The sequence below is a fragment of the Pristiophorus japonicus genome, unplaced genomic scaffold, assembly GCF_044704955.1.
Source record: "Pristiophorus japonicus isolate sPriJap1 unplaced genomic scaffold, sPriJap1.hap1 HAP1_SCAFFOLD_523, whole genome shotgun sequence".
NCBI classification, from domain to species: Eukaryota; Metazoa; Chordata; class Chondrichthyes; family Pristiophoridae; genus Pristiophorus; species Pristiophorus japonicus.
The window spans coordinates 133,935-155,295 of record NW_027254430.1 but is presented as its reverse complement, the minus strand read 5'-3'; the positions used below and the strand labels follow the sequence as shown (position 1 = coordinate 155,295).

General features: G+C 50.6%; 6 non-coding genes across 6 annotated transcripts; 1 reads left to right on the top strand and 5 right to left on the bottom strand.

Annotated features, from left to right (window-relative positions):
* Positions 1–4,028: 4,028 nt before the first annotated feature.
* trnat-agu (transfer RNA threonine (anticodon AGU)) lies at positions 4,029–4,100 on the top strand. The gene has a single exon. It is a non-coding gene; the product is annotated as a tRNA-Thr (tRNA).
* Positions 4,101–7,958: 3,858 nt separating this feature from the next.
* trnat-ugu (transfer RNA threonine (anticodon UGU)) lies at positions 7,959–8,031 on the bottom strand. The gene has a single exon. It is a non-coding gene; the product is annotated as a tRNA-Thr (tRNA).
* Positions 8,032–8,885: 854 nt separating this feature from the next.
* trnai-aau (transfer RNA isoleucine (anticodon AAU)) lies at positions 8,886–8,958 on the bottom strand. Its single transcript has one exon. It is a non-coding gene; the product is annotated as a tRNA-Ile (tRNA).
* Positions 8,959–9,834: 876 nt separating this feature from the next.
* On the bottom strand, positions 9,835–9,907 carry trnat-ugu (transfer RNA threonine (anticodon UGU)). Its single transcript has one exon. It is a non-coding gene; the product is annotated as a tRNA-Thr (tRNA).
* Positions 9,908–17,462: 7,555 nt separating this feature from the next.
* Positions 17,463–17,535, bottom strand: trnat-ugu (transfer RNA threonine (anticodon UGU)). Its single transcript has one exon. It is a non-coding gene; the product is annotated as a tRNA-Thr (tRNA).
* A 655-nt stretch (positions 17,536–18,190) lies between these two features.
* On the bottom strand, positions 18,191–18,263 carry trnat-agu (transfer RNA threonine (anticodon AGU)). Its single transcript has one exon. It is a non-coding gene; the product is annotated as a tRNA-Thr (tRNA).
* Positions 18,264–21,361: the final 3,098 nt, after the last annotated feature.

The following is a 21,361-nucleotide window of genomic DNA, read 5'->3' as shown; positions in this document are numbered from 1 at the left end:
TATTACAGTTGTGCACACAGGACTCTAAGTCTGCATCGATACCGGGCCACCACCCGTGGGATCTGGCTATCGCTTTCATCATTACAATGCCTGGGTGGGTACTGTGGAGATCACTAATGAAAGTGCCCCTGCCCTTTTTTGGCATACCTACCCAAATGCCCCACAGGAGGCAATCTGCCTGTCTAAACATTTCATCTTTGTGTCGCTGGTATGGCTTTATTTCTTCGTTCATCTCTAACGGGACACTAGACCAACTCCCGTGGAGCACACGGCTTTTTACTGAGGACAGTAAGGGGCCCTGGCTCATCCAGGTTCTAATCTGTCGGGCGGTGACAGGTGATTGCTCACTCTCGAATGTTTCCATTACCATAACTAAATCTGCGGGCTGTGTCATCTCCACCCCGGTGGTGGGCAATGGCAGCCTACTGAGAGCATCGGCACAGTTTTCTGTGCCTGGCCTGTGGCGGATGGTGTAGTTGTATGTGGACAACGTGAGCGCCCATCTCTGGATGCGGGCCGATGCAGTCGTATTTATCCCCTAATTTTCAGAAAGGAGGGATATAAGTGGCTTGTGGTCGATTTCCAATTTGAATTTGAGCCCGAACAGATATTGATGCATTTTCTTTACCCCGTAAACACACACTAATGCTTCTCTCTCGATCATACTGTAGGTCCTCTCGGCCTTAGACAGACTTCTGGTTGCATAAGCAACAGGTTGCAATTTCCCAAATTCATTCGCTTGTTACAATACACACCCGACCCCGTACGACGACGCATCACATGCTCGTACCAAACGTTTACATGGATCGTACAACACAAGCAATTTGTTTGAACATGACAGCTTCCTAGCTTTCTCAAAGGCATTTTCTTGGCTTTTACCCCAGACCCATTCATCTCCCTTACGCAGTGGAGGGTGCAGGGGTTCTAACAATGTGCCAAGACCCGGTAAGAAGTTACCAACATAGTTCAGGTGTCCTAGAAACGACCACAGCTCCGTCACGTTCCGTGGTCTCGGTGCCTTCTCGATTGCCCCCGTCTTCGAATCGGTGGGCCTGATGCCGTCCGCCGCGATTCTTCTCCCCGGGAACTCCACTTCAGGCACCGGGAAAACGCACTGCGAGCATTTCAGCCCGAGCCCCACACGATTAAGCCGACTAAGGACCTCCTCCACGTTCTGCAAATGCTCGACGGTGTCCCGACCTGTAACCAAGATGTCGTCCTGGAAGATCACGGTGCACGGGACCCACTTCAGCAAGCTTTCCGTGTTCCTCTGGAATATCGCCGTGGCTGATCGAATCCCAAACGGGCATCTGTCGTAAACGAAAAGACCTTTGTGCGTGTTGAGGCAGGTGAGGCCTTTCGAAGATTCCACCAGCTCCTGCGTCATGTAGGCCGAGGTCAAGTCCGGCTTCGTGAATGTTTTCACCCCCAACCAGCGTGACAAATAGGTCATCAGCCTTTGGTAGCGGGTATTGATCCTGCAGGGAGAAACGATTGATAGTTACTTTGTAATCACCACAGATTCTGATGGTGCCGTCTCCCTTGAGGATTGGAACGATCGGACTGGCCCACTCATTGAATTCGATCGGCGAAATGATGTCCTCTCGTTGCAGCATGTCCAGCTCAATGTCCACCCTCTCTCTCACCATGTAAGGTACCGATCTCACCTTGTGATGGATGGGTCGCGCCCCCGGAATTAAATGGATCTGTACTTTTGCTCCTTGGAACTTCCCGACGCCTGGTTCGAACAGCGAGGGGAACTTGCTTAGGACCTGGGCACATGAGGTGTCGTCGACGGATGTATCTTTCCCAGCCAGCTCCTGCCGAACAGCGTGGGGCCATCGCCCGGTACCACCCACAGTGGTAAATCGTGCACCGCTCCATCGTAGGAGATCTTTCCGGTAGCACTGCCGATTACGGGAATCAGTTCCTTTGTGTACGTTCTAAGTTTGGTTCGAATGGGAGTCAGGACTGGCCTTGAAGCCTTGTTGCACCACAACTTATCGAAAGTCTTTTTGCTCATTATGGACTGGCTCGCGCCCGTGTCCAGCTCCCTGGACACCGGGAGCCCATTTAATTCAACCTTCAGCATTATCGGGGGACACTTTGTGGTAAATGTGTGCACCCCATATACCTCTGCCTCCTCGGTCTGAGGCTGTGGTTCATCATGTTCCGCCGTGGATCTGTCCTCCTCTGCAACAAGGTGGTTTGCAGGATTAGCAGGGTTTGCAGCTCGCCTGCACATACGTTGGAGGTGTCCCATTGTGGCCCTGGACAACGTGGACCTTTCCCCAAACCTCGGGAGCCTCCAATCAACAAGGGCATGCATTGACCACCAGATCCAACACTGCCTCCAGTGCGTCAATGCAGCCTTCGGCCGCCTGAGGAAAAGAGTGTTTGAAGACCAGGCCCTCAAACCTACCACCCAGCTCATGGTCTACAGGGCTGTAGTAATAGCCGACCTCCTGTATGGCTCAGAGACATGGACCATGTACAGCGGACAGCTCAAGTCGCTGGAGAAATACCACCAACGATGTCTCCGCAAGATCCTACAAATGCTGGTAAATATTTTCTGCACCCTCTCTAACAGGCTCGAGGGGCCGAATGGCAGAGACAGAGAGAGACAGAAAGAGAGAGAGAGAGACGTAAAGGGCAGAGAGAGAGACAGAGCGACTGGCAATGAGAGGGGGGGAAATAGAAAGTGAGAATGAAGGGAAAGGCAGAAGCGGAGAGATAGAGAGAAGAATAAAGGAGTGAGAAAGATTGGTGAAGGGGGCAAATAGGAGTCTGTTGTTTCTGGGTTGGTTACAGAGCTGTTTAATATTTATTATTAAGACACTTGTTAATTGACAGTGAGTTTAAATACTGAGCTAATTTTGAGTAGGCCCCACTGAGATTTAAACTCACAACCCCTGGTTTACCAAACCAGGGCTTTAACCCCTGAGCTTTGGAGCTACCTGTTTTGGCATGTGGGTCATTCCCCAGTTAGTGCTGTGTATCAATCTCTGTTTTGTTCTATCTATCTGTCTATCTATCTATCTATCTATCTATCTATCTATCTATCTATCTATCTATCTGTCTGTCTGTCTATCTGTCTATCTATCTACCTATCTGTCTATCTATCTACCTATCTGTCTATCTATCTATCTATCTGTCTATCTATCTATCTATCTATCTGTCTGTCTATCTGTCTGTCTGTCTATCTATCTATCTATCTGTCTATCTATCTGTCTATCTATCTATCTATCTGTCTGTCTATCTATCTATCTATCTATCTATCTATCTATCTATCTATCTGTCTGTCTGTCTATCTGTCTATCTATCTACCTATCTGTCTATCTATCTACCTATCTGTCTATCTATCTATCTATCTGTCTGTCTGTCTATCTATCTATCTATCTATCTGTCTGTCTATCTGTCTGTCTGTCTATCTATCTATCTATCTGTCTATCTATCTGTCTATCTATCTATCTATCTGTCTGTCTATCTATCTATCTATCTATCTATCTATCTGTCTGTCTGTCTGTCTATCTATCTATCTATCTGTCTATCTGTCTGTCTGTCCATCTATCTATCTGTCTGTCTATCTATCTATCTGTCTATCTATCTATCGATCTATCTATCTATCTATCAGGGGTCAAACACATCGCTGAGGGATGCATTATGTGTAAAAACCCCAACTGGTTCATTTTCCCCTTCATCACATCCTGGGAATAAAGCAGGAAGTGTGAAATATCGGGTTATATACGGGTGGCTCTGAGACTGGGTGATTCATCCCTGAACAATCATAACAACACAAGAAATAGGAGCAGGAGTGAGAGAGAGAGCCAGAGACAGAGAGACAGAGAGATTGGGACAGAGTGTGACTGAGTTGCCTTGGGATGTTTTACTACGTGAAAGACCCGATATATCGATGTTGAGAAGCGAATATTGAAGAGACGGAGGCAGGAGTCTGGGGGATGAGACACAATCTGAGCGTTTCACTGACCCCTCCTCATTCTTCAAACACACAGCACTAACTGGGGAATGACCCATAGCTCAGGGGTTAGAGCACTGGTCTAGTAAACCAGGGGTTGTGGGTTCAAATCTCACTGGGGCCTACTCAAAATTGGATCATAATTTAAATTCATCGTCAATTAACAGGAGCTTTAACAAAAAATATTAAGCAGCTCCCAGACTGACCCTGGAACATTTTTGTCCACGTTAAAAGATGACCACATTTAAAAAGAACTTGAAGTGCTGCAACCCACAGACCTCGAGCTGGAAAGTGGGATGAGGCTGGGTTGCTCTTGGCCGGCCGGTGTGGATACGATGGGCCAAATGGGATTATGCCTCTCTCTTACTCTTTTTCCTTCTCACTCAATCTCTCAATCTGACTTTCTCTTTCTCTCTCACTCTTTGTCTCTCACATCATCAGCATAGGTTTGATATATTCACAGGGCACAGCACACACAGCTTCCTAACATGGCGCGCAGCTCTCTCGGAAGTCTCCGGAAACCCGCCGAATTCTGTTTATTATTAACTCTGCACTTGCAGTACACAATACGTCCACATCCTCAATGTGGAGCTACAAACATTACAAGCTGACAGACATTGCAAGAGGCAATGGGACTGGGAAGACCTCTGTGTACCTTCTCCGGCGAACAACCTCTCCCCTTGCTCAAAGGCTGAGCAAGCCCCCCACCTTCAGCTGAACCAGGCGTCGAAGTGCAGATCCATTTGCAGACCCCCGAGGCACAGGCCGCTCATCGCGACCACCAGGAGGCGAAGATCAACCGAGCAGCGGTTACAGACGGAGGTACCCAGCACCCGAAGCCGACGACCTCTTGGCGGCGACGGAAGAGGCTCCAGGTCGACCAAGCGGAGTGGGGCTCCGGCCGAAACCATCCGAATGTGTCTTCCCGACGCCAGAGGCGGGAATCCCTGGGGAGGAAGATGGCGGCAGTCGAGAGAAGCGTCCAGACCACGGGTCGAGAGAAACGTCCAGACCACGGGATGTGGCCGCTACGGAACAGAGGCATGTGTTGGCCAGCGAGGAAGGCCACTGGGTTTGGGGCAAAGGTAAAGGGAGGGGCCGCTGAGAAGGCCAGGAACCCACTATGTTCCAATAAGTTGTTTGCACTGTGGAACCCATGTGAGCGTTCTTTCGCGGCCAATGGTGTACTATCATATGGGGTCGGGGGTGCGTTAAAACAAGCCAAAGTAGCGGGCAAACAACAACCGGTCGTATATGTATCTGACAAAGTACTTGTAGCAAGTGATGTGTTATCACATTACCGCCTGCTCACGGCGAACCGCCAGACGGGAGTGTTGCAGCTTATCCGTCGCAAAGACGTAATGCTCATCCCATCAGATTGCCCCCCCCTGTGGGGCAAACCCTGCAACGTGTTACAAAGAAAGGCAGGGAGGCTACACACAGTCGGTGGTGCGGGAACCTCCGTACTACGTCCCAGGATCCACAGGGGGACCACACGGCCTCCCGCTACCACTGAAAGTCTCAGGGCCGTATCGGCCCATCCTGGGCTCTCCAGGCCTTAGGGTCAGCGACAATAGTCCTCAGCGGGCAGCCCAGATCACCAAGCCGAGCACCACACGTGTCGCGGTAGACTCCCTACAGACCCCGGCTGTCCCGGGTTGCTACGCAGTCACCGGACAGAGTCGCTCAGGACCGAGCCTTCCGCCTGCTATCAGCAGAGAATGCACCACGATCGTACGGCCCCCCTCCACGCCACATCAGAATAAGTGACGTGGACAATATTCAGGGCCCCCAGATGGGGCCGAGAGCACTGTGTGAGACAAAGAGGGGAATGGAGTGTGTGTGTGTGTGTGATGAAAATGGAGTGTTTGGTTGTGAAACCATGTACTGAGCAAACGCAGAAAGCGTTTGGACCAGACCAGACTGCAAACTATCGATAAGCAGGCCACCATTGTGAAAGGACCTGGCCACGTCTGTCCCATCACACCAGGCACTCGGCCAGGCAGCAACGTTCCGACCAACTCACCCAGGCCAGGAATTCAAATCAGGTGATCGACCCGGGGACACAGGGCGTCATATCGCCTCAACTTGCAAATAACTGGTGCATAAGCCTTTGGAGGGGGCGGGGGGGGGGAGTGATGTTATGTATGCACCTAAACCTCACCAATATGTCAGACTTGCCACTAGGGGGCACACCTGTGGGAGGCCTAAGGGTCACTTGTGCACCCTGGGACAAGCAGGTACATAAGGTGATCCACCATGCTGCTTCCCCACTCTGGGGTCTCAATAAAGAGACCAAGGTCACAATAGTTTCAGCTTACGATACGGTCCCGTGGATTTATTCTGAACATAACAGTGATGGGGAGGGCAGAGAAAAGTGCTGTACCTGCATGCCAACTTTCAATGACTGATGTACCATGACACCCAGGTCTTGTTGCACCTCCTCTTTTCCTAATCTGCCGCCATTCAGATAATATTCTGCCTTCATGTTTTTGCCCCCAAAGTGGATAACCTCACATTTATCCACATTATACTGCATCTGCCATGCATTTGCCCACTCACCTAACCTGTCCAAGTCACCCTACACACTTTTAGTGTCCTCCCCACAGCTCACACCGCCACCCAGTTGGACATATTACACTCAATTCCCTCATCCAAATCATTAATGTATATTGTAAATAGCTGGGGTCCCAGCACTGAGCCCTGCGGCACCCCACTAGTCACTGCCTGCCATTCTGAAAACGACCCGTTTATCCCGATTCTTTGCTTCCTGTCTGCCAACCAGTTCTCTATCCACGTCAATACATTACCCCCAATACCATGTGCTTTAATTTTGCACACTAATCTCTTGTGTGGAACCTTGTCAAAAGCCTTTTGAAAGTCCAAATACACCACATCCACTGGTTCTCCCTTGTCCACTCTACGAGTTACATCCTCAAAAAATTCGAGATTTGTCTGGCATGATTTCCCTTTCATAAACCCATGCTGACTTGGATCGATCCTGTCACTGCTTTCCAAATGTGCTGCTTTTTCATGTTTAATAATTGATTCCATCATTTTCCCCACTACCGATGTCAGGCTAACCGGTCTATAATTACCCGCTTTCTCTCTCCCTCCTTTTTTAAACAGCGGCATAACATTAGTTACCCTCCAGTCCATAGGAACTGATCCAGAGTCGATAGACTGTTGGAAAATGATCACCAATGCATCCACTATTTTGAGGGCCACTTCCTTAAGTACTCTAGGATGCAGACTATCAGGCCCTGGGGATTTATCAGCCTTCAATCCCATCAATTTCCCGAACACAAGTTCCCACCTAATACGGATATCCTTCAGTTCCCCCCTCTCACTGGACCCTCAGTCCCCTTGTACTTCCGGAAACTTATTTGTGTCTTCCTTCGTGAAGACAGAACCAAAGTATTTGCTTAACTGCTCCGCCATTTCTTTGTTCCCCATTATAAATTGACCTGAATCTGACTGCAAGGGATCTATGTTTGTCGTCACGAATCTTTTTAGAAGCTTTTGCAGTCAGTTTTTATGTTTCCTGCAAGCTTCCTCTCATACTCGATTTTCCCCCTCCTGGTTAAACCCTTTGTCCTCCTCTGCTGTATTACAAAATTCTCCCAGTCCTCAGGTTTGCTGCTTTTTCTGGCCAATTTATCTGCCTCTTTCTTGGATTTAACACTATCCTTCATTTCCCTTGTGAGCCACATTCCCCATTTTATTTTTACTCCAGACAGGGATGTGTAATTGTTGGAGTTCATCCATGTGATCTTTAAATGTTTGCCATTGTCAATCCAACATCAACCCTTGAAGGATCACTGGCCAGTCAATTCACATCTCACACCATCAAAGTTATCTTTCCTGAACTTCAAGGCCCTCATCTCTGAATTAACTCTGTCACTCTCCATCTAAATAAAGTATTTGACCCATATTTACAATTAAACCCCTTGCTAATTTAAATACTGAGCTAATTTTGAGTAGGCCCCAGTGAGATTTGAACCCACGACCCCTGGTTTACAAAACCAGTGCTCTAACCCCTGAGCTATGGAGCCACCTGCTGTGCGTTGTGGGTCATTCCCCAGTTAGTGCTGTGTGTTTGAAGAATGAGGAGGGGTCAGTGAAACGCTCAGATTGTGTCTCATCCCCCAGACTCCAGCCTCCATCTCTTCAATATTCGCCTCTCAACATCGATATATCGGGTCTTTCACGTAGTAAAACATCCCAAAACAACTCAGTCACAGTCTACCTCAATCTCTCTGTCTCTCTCTCTTTCTCTCTGTCTCTCAGTCTCTCGATCTCTCTCTCTCTCTCTCTCTCTCACTGTCTCTCTCTTTCTGTGCAGAGCGGAGGAAGGGGAGAGAGGGAGAAGGGGAGAATTGTTGAGATGGGGAGGGGGAGAGTCTGATGGGAAAGGGGAGAGCGAGAGTGAGGGAAGGAGAGAAAGTCAGGAGGGAGGGGAGTGGAGACAGGTGAAGGGAGGGAGAAGGAGAGGGAAGATAGAGCGAGGAGGGGAGAAAATGAAAAGGGAGAGAGGAAGGAGTGAGCGAGAGGGGAAGGGGAGAGAGAGCAGAATGGGGAGCGAGGGGGAAAGGAGAGGGAGAGAGGGGGGAAGCTGAGAGAGAGGGGGAAGAGGAGAAAGATCAGCAAGGAGAGAGCAGAAGGGGCGAGATAGGTGAAAGGATAGAGAGTGAGGGGAGAGAGGGGAAGGAGTGAGAGACAGGGAAAGAGAGATAGCGGGAGAGAGGGTAAAAAGATGCAGAACGGATTGTGATGGGGAAGGAAGAGGGAGGTTTGGAAGGGTAGAGAGAAGCCTGTTTTTCAAGGGTCGGTCTCAGAGCTGTTTAATATTTATAATTTAAGCCCTTGTTAATTGACAGTGAACTTAAATACTGAACTAATTTTGAGTAGGCCCCAGTAAGATTTGAACTCACAACCCCTGGTTTATTAGATCAGTGCTCTAACCCCTGAGCTATGGAGCCACCTGCTTTGAGAAAGACAGGGGAAGGAGCAGGAAAGAGAGGGGAAGGGAAAAGAGAGAGTGCAAGGAGTAAGAGAGAGGGGAATTGTCATTTATTCAACCAGCATTTTAACCCATGTCTCATCTGACCAAAGTTGTGCACTATGAGAACATTGACCACAAGGGGGTGAACTTGTGGGAGACACTCCTAACCTGGATCTTCAGGTATAAAAGTGGAAGCTCCACCCACTTCCATCACTTGAGTGCTGTGGAATAAAGGACAGGTCACAGACTGACCTTCTCTCAAGCATGGGCCTCGTGTGCATTTATACTGTGCAGTAAGGACGTATCAGGGAAGGGGAGAGAGAGAGGGGAAGGAGTGAGAGAGAGGGAAGGGGAGACAGGTAGGAAGAGTGAGGGGAAGGGAGAGTCAGAGGGGGAGAGGAAAGAGGGGGTAAGTGGAGAGAGTGTCTGGAATGGTGGGGAGAGAGTGGAAGGAGTGAGAGAGGGAAGGGGAGAGAGGGGGAAGGAGTGGTTAGCGGACAGAGGGGTTAGGGAGAGAAGTAAGATAGACGAGGAAGGAGAGAGAGGAAGGAGTGGGGAGAGAATGAAAGTAGAGAGGGAAGGGGAGAGCAAGAGGAGTGAGAGGGTGAGGCAAGGGAAGGGGGGAAAGGGGAATGAGTGAGAGACGGGGAAAGCGAGATAGCGGGAAAGGAGAGAGGGGTAAAAAGATATAGAACAGGTCGTGATGAGGAAGGGAGAAAGAGATTTGGAAGGGGAAAGAGAATCGAGAAGAGGAGAGGGGGAAGGGAGCCTGTTGTTGCAGAGTCGGTCTTGGAGCTGTTTAATATTTATAATTAAAGCCCTTGTTAATTGAAATACTGAGCTAATTTTGAGTAGGCCCCAGTGAGATTTGAACCTACGACTCCTGGTTTACAAGACCAGTGCTCTTACCCCTGAGCTATGGAGCCACCTACTCTGTGAAAGACAGGGGAAGGAACAGGAAAGAGAGGGGAAGGGAAAAGAGAGAGTGCAAGGAGTGAGAGAGAGGGGGAAGGGGAGAGAGAGAGTGGGGAATGGGGGGAAGGGGAGAGAGAGTGGATGGAGTGAGAGATATCAATGGAAATTGACACGGGTGCATCCGTGAGTGTAATAGCGGAGTCGCTGTACATCGACAAATTGCGTGATTTCCAGCTTGAACGAGATGAGGAGTCCAAGTCATGTTTGACTATAAATACTCATCTATGCCGAAATCAATTTAATAGGCTACCGTTTGGAGTGTCTTCCGCCCCTGCCATATTCCAAGGGGTGATGAACCAGATTTTGCAAGGTATTGAAGGGTTAGTATGTTATTTAGATGACATACGAATTTCAGCATCAAATAGACAAATTCACAATAACATATTGAATGAAGTCCTCAAAAGGCTTGAGAAGCACAGAGTGCGCGTGTCTGCTCGTAAGTGTGAGTTATTTAAAAACTCAGTGGAGTACTTAGGGTACAGAGTAGACAAAGATGGTTTACATCCAACCATGGGAAAGCTGGATGCAATTCGGAATGCACCCACTCCCAGGGTGTGGCAAAGGCTACATATTGATTTTGCTGAGTTAGAAGGACAACAATTGTTCATTGTGATTGATAGCCATTCGAAGTGGGTCGAGGTGTTTCCAATGTGGAAAATAACAACAAGTAAAACAGTGGACATTTTACGAAAATTATTTTCTTCATTTGGCCTCCCTGAAGAAATTGTTTCAGATACTGGACCACAATTTCGTTCAGAAGAATTTGCACAGTTCATGAGCAAAAATGGTGTGAAACATACCAAGGTTCCACCATACCATCCTGCTTCGAATGGTGCAGCAGAGCGCACTGTACAAATTGTAAAACGTGTCCTCACAAAACAAATGTTAGATCCAAATCCAAGGAAACGACAATTGTCATTGGATCACTAATTGGTTAATTTTTTGATTCCATATTGAAATACTCCTCATACAACTACTGGTAGAACACCAACAGAGTTGTTTCTCAAACGACAGCCACGAACCAGATTCTCGTTGTTAAAGCCAAATTTGGCACAGTCTGTAGAAAAGATACAATGAAGACAGAAAGAGAATCATGATAGAGGGAGAGTAAAAGAGAGAAGTGTGAAATTAAACCAGAAGGTGAGAGTGAAGAACCATCACCATAAATGTTTAAAGTGGTTACCAGGAAGAGTGGTGAAGATATGTGGTCCGCGCACATATTTGGTAAAGATGTTTGATAATGGACAGGTTAGGTTTGTTCATATTGATCATATTTTACCTACAGACATGGAAGGAGTTGAAGGTGAGAATGATTCAATTATTTCTGACTCATCAGATAGTTTTGATACACCAGGAGCAAATCCTAAATCCAATGTACTGGAAACAAATCCAGGAGAGAATCAGAATGAAAGTCTGAGTCCGAGTCAGGAAAACAAAGAGCCTGAAGTTAGAGTGAGCTCAAATGAAAATCAAGGAAATTCCGTGAGGAAAACGTTCTTCAGGATGAGCCTCAAATGAGTGTGAAATCAACACCATGTTTGGAAGGTTCTGTTCAAGAGCGAAGAAATCCTCTTCGAAACAGAAAACAAGTGGTAAAGTTAAATTTGTAAATATGGAAAAAATAATAAGTTTATATCCTGTGTTATGTATAAACATGAAAATTATGTATGATGTTTGTTATAATAACTTCTTCATTAAGGAGGGAAAAGTGCAATGTCTGTAAGCTTGTAATGTTTATAGCTCCACTCTGTGGATGTGGACGTATTGTGTACTGCAACTGCATAGTTAATAATAAACAGAACCAGGCAGATTTCCGGAGGCTTCCGAGAGAGCTGCCTGCCATGTTGGAAGCTGTGTGTGCTTATGCTCTGTGAATATATCACAGTGAGATAGCGGAAAAGGGAGAGAGGGGTAAAAGGATGTAAAATAGCAAAGGCAGATGGAGAGACAGTGTAAGCGAGACGAGAATTTGCAGTTCCATGGTCGGTCTCGGAGCTGTTTAATATTTATAATTAAAGCCCTTGTTAATTGACAGTGAACTTAAATATTGAACTACTTTAGAATAGGCCCCAGTGAGTTTTGAATTCATAACCCCTGGTTTACAAGACCAGTGCTTTAACCCCTGAGCTATGGAGCCACTTTCTATGGGTTGTGGGTCATTCCCCAGTTAGTGCTGTGCGTTTGAAGAATGAGGAGGTGTCAGTGAAACGCTCAGATTGTGTCTCATCCCCCAGACTCCTGCCTCAGTCTCTTCAATATTCGCCTCTCAACATCGATATATCGGGTCTTTCACGTAGTAAAACATTCCAAGGCAACTCAGTCACACTCTGGCTCAATCTCTCTGTCTCTCTGTCGCTCACTATATCTCTCTTACGCTCTCTCTCTGTCTCTCCATCACTTTCTCTCTGTCGCTCTCTGTCTCTCGAGCTGGAAGGAGTTAGAGAGAGGCAAGGGGAAAGTCAGAAGGGAAAGGAGAGAGAGAGAGAGAGGGAGGAGAGAGATTGAGGAGTGAGTGGAGAGAGAGGAGCGGAGAGTGGGGAAGGGGAGAAAGCGGGGGAAAGTTACAGGGAAGGGGAGAGAGAGAGAGAGAGAAGGAGAGAGAGAGGAGTGTGTCAGTCGTTGTCATGACATCGACAGTCCACGAGGTGAGCGTCTATTAGAGGAAGAGAGAGGGAAGGCGAGAGTGAGGGGAAGGAGTGAGAGAGAGGGAAGGGGAGAGTGAGGGGAAGGAGTGAGAGAGAGGGAAGGGGAGAGTGAGGGGAAAGAGTGAGAGAGAGGGAAGGCGAGAGTGAGGGGAAGGAGTGAGAGAGAGGGAAGGGGAGAGTGAGGGGAAGGAGTGAGAGAGAGGGAAGGGGAGAGTGAGGGGAAAGAGTGAGAGAGAGGGAAGGGGAGAGTGAGGGGAAGGAGTGAGAGAGAGGGGAGGGGAGAGTGAGGGGAAGGAGTGAGAGAGAGGGAAGGGGAGAGTGAGGGGAAGGAGTGAGAGAGAGACGGGGAAGAGGAGAGACAGAGGGAACACCAACAATAATGTGTATTTATATAGCGCCTTTAACGTAGTGAAACGTCCCAAGGTGCTCCACAGGAGGATTATGGGATAAAAATTTGACACCGAGCCACAAAAGTAGAAATTAACGCAGGTGAAGAGGTCGGTTTTAAGGAGCGTCTTGAAGGAGGAAAGAGAGGTAGAGAGGCGGAGAGGTTTAAGGAGGGAGTTCCAGAGCTTGGGGCCCAAGCAACAGAAGGCCCGGCCACCGATGGTGGAGCGATTATAATCAGCGATGGTCAGGAGGGCAGAATTAGGGGAGTGCAGACATCTCGGGGGGTTGTGGGGCTGGAGGAGATTACAGAGATAGGGAGGGGTGTAGGGGCTGGAGGAGGTTACAGAGATAGGGAGGGGTGTAGGGCTGGAGGAAGTTACATAGATAGTGAGGGGTGTAGGGGCTGGAGGAGATTACAGAGATAGGGAGGGGTGTAGGGGCTGGAGGAGGTTACAGAGATCTCGGGGGGTTGTGGGGCTGGAGGAGGTTACAGGGATAGGGAGGGGCGAGGGGCTGGAGGAGGTTACAGAGATAGGGAGAGGTGTAGGGCTGGAGGGGGTGACAGAGATAGGGAGGGGTGTAGGGGCTGGAAGAGGTTACAGAGATAGGGAGGGGTGTAGGGGCTGGAGGAGCTTACAGAGATCTCGGGGGGTTGTGGGGCTGGAGGAGGTTACAGGGATAGGGAGGGGCGAGGGGCTGGAGGAGGGTACAGAGATAGGGAGAGGTGTAGGGGCTGGAGGAAGTTACACAGATACGGAGGCTTGTGGGGCCGGAGGAGATTACAGAGATAGGGAGGGGTGTAGGGGCTGGAGGAGGTTACAGAGATAGGGAGGGGTGTCGGGGCTGGAGGTTACAGAGATAGGGATGGGTGTAGGGGCTGGAGGAGATTACAGAGATAGGGAGGGGTGTAGGGGCCATGGAGAGATTTGTAAACAAGGATGAGAATTTTGAAATCGAGGCGTTGCTTTACCGGGAGTCAATGTAGGTCAGTGAGCACAGGGGGTGATGGGTGAGCGGGACTGGGTGCGAGTTAGGACACGGGGGCAGTGAGCACAGAGGGTGATGGGTGAGTGGGACTGGGTGCGAGTTAGGACACGGGTCAGTGAGCACAGGGGGTGATGGGTGAGTGGGACTGGGTGTGAGTTAATACACGGGGTCAGTGAGCACAGTGGGTGATGGGTGAGTGGGACTCGGTGCGAGTTAGGACACGGGGGTAGTGAGCACAGGGGGTGATGGGTGAGTGGGACTCGGTGTGAGTTAGGACACGGGGGCAGTGAGCACAGTGGGTGATGGGTGAGCGGGACTCGGTGCGAGTTAGGACACGGGGCAGTGAGCACAGGGGGTGATGGGTGAGCGGGACTGGGTGCGAGTTAGGACACGGGTCAGTGAGCACAGGGGGTGATGGGTGAGTGGGACTGGGTGCGAGTTAGGACACGGGGCAGTGAGCACAGGGGGTGATGGGTGAGCGGGACTGGGTGTGAGTTAGGACACGGGTCAGTGAGCACAGGGGGTGATGGGTGAGTGGGACTGGGTGCGAGTTAGGACACGGGGCAGTGAGCACAGGGGGTGATGGATGAGTGGGACTGGGTGCGAGTTAGGACACAGGGCAGTGAGCACAGGGGGTGATGGGTGAGCGGGACTGGGTGTGAGTTAGGACACGAAGTCAGTGAGCACAGGGGGTGATGGGTGAGCAGGACTTGGTGCGAGTTAGGACACGGGGCAGCGAGCACAGGGGGTGATGGGTGAGTGGGACTGGGTGTGAGTTAATACACGGGGTCAGTGAGCACAGGGGGTGATGGGTGAGCGGGACTCGGTGCGAGTTAGGACACAGGACAGTGAGCACAGGGGGTGATGGGTGAGTGGGACTAGGTGCGAGTTAGGACACGGGGCAGTGAGCACAGGGGGTGATGGGTGAGTGGGACTCGGTGCGAGTTAGGACACGGGGCAGTGAGCACAGAGGGTGATGGGTGAGTGGGACTCGGTGCGAGTTAGGACACGGGGCAATGAGCACAGGGATGATGGGAGGGCGGGACTCGGTGCGCGTTAGGACACGGGAGTGAGCACAGGGGATGATGGGTGAGCGAGACTGGGTGCGAGTTAGGACACGGGGGTAGTGTGCACAGAGGGTGATGGGTGAGTGGGACTGGGTGCGAGTTAGGACACGGGGGCAGTGAGCACAGAGGGTGATGGGTGAGCGGGGCTGGGTGCGAGTTAGGACACGGGTCAGTGAGCACAGGGGGTGATGGGTGAGTGGGACTGGGTGCGAGTTAGGACACGGGTCAGTGAGCACAGGGGGTGATGGGTGAGTGGGACTGGGTGCGAGTTAGGACACGGGGCAGTGAGCACAGAGGGTGATGGGTGAGCGGGACTGGGTGCGAGTTAGGACACGGGGCAGTGAGCACAGAGGGTGATGGGTGAGCGGGACTCGGTGCGAGTTAGGACACGGGGCAATGAGCACATGGGGTGATAGGTGAGCGGGACTCGGTGCGAGTTAGGACACGGGGCAGCGAGCACAGGGGGTGATGTGTGAGTGGGACTGGGTGTGAGTTAGGACACGGGGGCAGTGAGCACAGGGGGTGATGGGTGAGTGGGACTCGGTGCGAGTTAGGACACGGGGGCAGCCGAGTTTTGGATCACCTCTAGTTTACGACGGGTAGAATGTGGGAAGGAGTGAGAGAGAGAATCAGAGAATCATAAACATTTACAGCACGGGAGGAGGCCATTTGGCCCATCGTGTCCGCACCGGCCGACCAAGAGCTACCCAGCCTAATCCCACTTTCCAGCTCTCGGTCCGTAGCCCTGTAGGTTACGACACTTCAAGTGTACATCCAAGTACTTTTTAAATGTGGTGAGGGTTTCTGCCTCTATCACCCTTTCAGGCCGTGAGTTCCAGACCCCCACCACCCTCTGGGTGAAGACATTTCCCCTCAAATCCCCTCTAATCCTCCCCCCAATTACTTTAAATCTGTGCCACCTGGTTATTGACCCTCTCTGCTCAGGGGAAATAGGTCCTTCCTATCCACTCTATCCAGGCCCCTCATAATTTTATACACCTCAATTAAATCTTCCCTCAGCCTCCTCTGTTCCCAGGAAAACAACCCCAGCCTATCCAATCTTTCCTCATGGCTAAAGTTTTCCAGTCCCGGCAACATCCTGGTAAATCTCCTCTGCACCCTCTCCAGTGTAATCACATCCTTCCTGTAATGTGGTGACCAGAACTGCACGCAGTACTCCAGCTGTGGCCTAACCAGTGTTGTGTACAGTTCGAGCGTAACCACAGGGCAGGGGTAAGGTATGCATTTAATAAATTTGGTGACTTTACAGAGTGCCCTCCGAGGGTCAAACCGATGTGGCCGTGGGATTCATTATTTGTGGAAAATCCCAACTGGATCATCTTGTGTCCATTGCCGCATCTCGAGCCTAAAAGCAGCGAAGGCAGGAACTGGGAAATGTCAGGATATCGCAGGAAGGATGTGATTGCACTGGAGAGGGTGCAGAGGAGATTTACCAGGATGTTGGCGGGACTGGAGAATTTTAGCGACGAGGGAAGATTGGATCGGCTGGGGTTGTTTTCTTTGGAACAGAGGAGGCTGAGGGGAGACCTCCATTCCTTCACCCAGAGGGTGGTGGGGTCTGGAACTCACGGCCTGAAAGGGTGGTAGAGGCAGAAACCCTCACCACATTTAAAAGGTACTTGGATGTGCACTTGAAGTGCCGTAAGCTACAGGGCTACGCACCGAGAGCTGGAAAGTGGGATCAGACTGGGATCATATCATCATCATAGGCAGTCCCTCGGAATCGAGGAAGACTTGCTTCCACTCTTAACATGAGTCCTGAGGTGACTGAACAGTCCAACATGGGAACCACAGTCCCTGTCACAGGTGGGACAGATAGACGTTGAGGGAAGGGGAGGGTGGGACTGGTTTGCCGCACGCTCCTTCCGCTGCCTGCGCTTGGTCTCTGCACGCTCTCGGCGACGAGACTCGAGGTGCTCAGCGCCCTCCCGGATGCACTTCCTCCACTTCGGGCGGACTGGTCTTTGGCCAGGGACTCCCAGGTGTCGGTGGGGATGTTGCACTTTATCAGGGAGGCTTTGAGGGTGTCCCTTGCAACGTTTCCTCTGCCCACCTTGGGCTCATTTGCCGTCAAGGAGTTCCGAGTAGAGCGCTTGCTTTGGGGAGTCTCGTGTCTGGGACATGCGGACAATGTGGCCCTGCCCAGCAGATAGCTCTTGGTCGGCTGGTGCGGACACGATGGGCCGAAATGGTCACCTTCCCTGCTGCAAGTTTCTTTGAGTCGATGATATATCGGTGTCTCTGAGACTGGATGTGGAAAAGGTGGGATACAGACTGGGGGTGGGAAGTGAAAGTACTGTGGGCAGATTGTAAAGTGCGGAGTGAGTGGTTCCTGTTGATGATGTCGGCCTGTCGCCGATTGACGGTCAATTCAGTAACAGAAGCCAAAATTGAGTAAGCCCCAGTGAGATTTGAACCCACGACCCCTGGTTTACAAGACCAGGGCTCTAACCCCTGAGCTATGGAGCCACCTGTACCACCAGCTCCTGTTTGCATCTTACTATTGTTAACAAGGAGGTGGGGCCCGAATAATCATTCTCGGTGATTCATCCCTGAACATTGACAGAATCTTACAGCACACAAGGAGGGCCATTCGGCCCATCGTGTCTGTGTCGGCTCTATGCGAGAGATTAGTGCTTGGAAGTTGTAAAAGGAGGGAGAGAGGGGAATGAGTGGGAGAGGGAATGGGAGAGAGAGGGGGAAGGAGTCAGCCAGAGGGGAATGGGAGAGAGCGTAATGGGAGAGAGCGAGAGGGGGAGGAGAGTGAGATGGGAAGTCGAGAGAGGGAGGAGGCAGGGGAGAGAGAAAGGAAGGGGAGAGGGAGAGAGCAGGGGAGAATCTGAAGAGAAAGGCAAAAGCGGGAGAGAGAGGAGTGAGGGGAGGGAGCGGAAGGAGAGAGAGGGGAAGGGGAGAGAAAGAGGGGAAGGGGAGAGAGAGATGGAGAAAATGAAATCGCGGGAAAGTGAGAGAGGAGTTAAAAAAAAAATATAGAACGGGTCGTGATCTGGAAAGCAAAGAGACAGGGAAACCTGCCGTTCTAGGGTCGGTCTCAGAGCTGTTTAATATTTATAATTAAAGCTCTGGTTAATTGACAGTGAATTTAAATACTGAACTAATTTTGAGTAGGCCCCAGTGAGATTTGACCCCGCGACCCCTGGTTTACTAGACCAGTGCTCTAACCCCTGAGCTATGGAGCCACCTGCCCTGGGGTGTGGGTCATTACCCAGTTAGTGCTGTGTGTTTGAGGAATGAGGAGGGGTCAGTGAAATGCTCAGATTGTGTCTCATCCCCCAGACTCCTGCCTCCGTCTCTTCAATATTCACTTCTCAACATCGATATATCGGGTCTTTCACTTAGTAACACATCCCGAGGCAACTCAGTCTCACTCTGTCCCAATCTCTCTGTCTCTCTGTCTCTCGGTCTCTCTCTTTCTGTCATGTATGTGTGCTTGGGGTTACTAGCCACCAGGTGGGGCCACTGTCGGAGGTCATTGGGCTGTACACACACGTGTAGGGCCCAGGTATAAAAGGCCAGCCATCTTGTAATGTAATCACTTTGGGCCCGAATAAAGTAGAGCCAGGTGTGGACCTGTTCGGAGTTTACAGTAATCTGTCTGTTGAGTTATTGCACACACAACACTTTCTCACTCTCTCTGTCTCTCACACACTCTCACTTTCTCTCTGTGTGTCTCTCGAGGGGGAAAGGGAGAGAGGAGAAGGGGAGAGAGAGGGGGGAAGGAGTGAGAGAGAGGGGAAGGGGAGAGAGTGGGGGAAGGAGCGAGAGAGAGGGGAAGGGGAGAGAAGGGGAAGGAGTGGGGAGAGAATGAAAGTAGAGAGGGAAGGGGAGAGAGGAGAGAGAGGGGAAAGAGGGAGAGTGAGAGGGGAAGGGGAGAGCGAGGAAAGGGAAAGAGAGAGAGGGGAAGGAGAGAGAGTGGGGAAAGGGAGAGAGGGGAAGGGGAGAGAAGGGGAAGGAGTGGGGTCAGAATGAAAGTAGAGAAGGAAGGGGAGAGAGGAGAGAGAGGGGAAAGAGGGAGAGTGAGAGGGGAAGGGGAGAGCGAGGGGAAGGGGAAAGAGAGGGAGGGGAAGGAGAGAGAGGGGGGTGAGAACAGGGAGGGGAAGGAGAGAGGATAAGAAAGGGGAATGAGTGAGAGACGGGGAAAGTGGGAAAAAGATGCAGAATGGGTCATGATGGGGAAGGGAAAGAGAGATTTTTAATGTGGGAGAGAGAGTAAACCAGGACAAGAAGAGGAGAGGGGAGCTGTAATTCCAGGGTCAGTCTCAGAGCTGTTTAATATTTATAATTAAATCGCTAGTTAATTCACGGTGAATTTAAATACTGAGCTAATTTTGATTTGGCTGCAGTGTAATTTAAACTCACGACCCCTGGTTTACAAGACCAGTGCTCTAACCCCTGAGCTATGGGGCCACCTGCTCTGGGAAAGACACGGGAAGGAGCAGGAAAGAGAGGGGAAGGGAAAAGAGAGAGTGGAAGGAGTGAGAGAGAGGGGGAAGGGGAGAGAGGGGGCAAGGGGAGAGTGTGGGGAGGGGAGTGAGACGGTGGAAGGGGAGAGAGTAAGGGGAAGGGGAGAGAGAGAGAGAGAGGGGAAGGAATGAGAGAGAGGGGGAAGGAATGAGAGAGAGGGGAAGGGGAGAGGGAGGGAGGGGAAGGGGAGAGGGAGGGAGGGGAAGGGGAGAGGGAGGGAAGGAGTGAGAGAGCGAAGTTGAGACAGTGAGAAAGAGAAGGAGCTGGGGAAAGAGAGGGATGGGATGGAGAGAGAGAGAGTGGAAGGGGGAAAAGAGAGGGAGAGGAGTGGGAGAGAGGGGGCGGGGAAAGAGCGGAAGAGGAGAGAAAGGGGAAGGAGTGAGAGAGAGGGGAAGAGGAGACTAGCAGGGGCAGGGAAGAGTGAGGAAGGGGAGAGAGAGGAGAAGGGGAGAGAGTGGGGAAGGGGAGAGAGAGTAGAAGGGGAGAGAGTGGTGAAGGGGAGAGAGAGGGGAAGGGGAGAGAGTGAGGAAGGGGAGAGAGAGGGGAAGGGGAGAGAGTGAGGAAGGGGAGAGAGTGAGGAAGGGGCTCTCTGCGGCAGGGAATTCCACAGGTTAACAACTCTCTGAGTGAAGAAGTTTTTCCTCATCGCAGTCCTAAATGGCTTACCCCTTATCCTTAGAATGTGTCCTCTGGTTCTGGACTTCCACAACATCGGGAACATTCGGCCAGCATCTAACCTGTCCAGTCCCATCAGAATTGTATATGTTTCTATGAGATCCCCTCTCATCCTTCTAAACTCCAGTGAATACAGACCCAGTAGATCCAGTCTCTCCTCATATGACAGTTCTGCCATCCCGGGAATCAGTCTGGTGAATCTTCGCTGCACTCCCTCAATAGCAAGAACGTCCTTCCTCAGATTAGGAGACCAAAACTGAACACAATATGCCAGGTGTGACCTCACCAAGGCCCTGTACAACTGCAGTAAGACCTCCCTGCTCCTATACTCAAATCCCCTCGCTATGAAGACCAACATACCATTTGCCTTCTTCACCGCCTGCTGTACCTACATGCCAACTTTCAATGACTGATGAACCATGACACCCAGGTCTCGTTGCACCTCCCCTTTTCCTAATCTGTCACCATTCAGATAATATTCTGCCTTCCTGTTTTTGCCACCAAAGTGGATAACCTCACATTTATCCACATTATACTGCATCTGCCATGCATTTGCCCACTCACCTAACCTGTCCAAGTCACCCTGCAGCCTCTCAGCGTCCTCCTCACAGCTCACACCGCCACCCAGTTTAGTGTCATCTGCAAACGTGGAGATATTACACTCAATTCCTTTATCTAAATCATTGATGTATATTGTAAATAGCTGGGGTCCCAGCACTGAGCCCTGCGGCACCCCACTAGTCACTGCCTGCCATTCTGAAAAGGACCCGTTTATCCCGACTCTCTGCTTCCTGTCTGCCAACCAGTTCTCTATCCACGTCAGTGCATTACCCCCAATACCATGTGCTTTAATTTTGCACACCAATCTCTTGTGTGGGACCTTATCAAAAGCCTTTTGAAAGTCCAAATACACCACATCCACTGGTTCTCCCTTGTCCACTCTACTAGTTACATCCTCAAAAAATTCCAGAAGATTTGTCAAGCATGATTTCCCTTTCATAAATCCATGCTGACTTGGACCGATCCTGTCACTGACACAGACAGATAGGGGATCGATGACCAATAGGAAGAGCAGTGGAAGGAAGGTAGTGCAGAGGTCCCCTGTGGTCATCCCCCTCCAAAACAGAGACACCGTTTT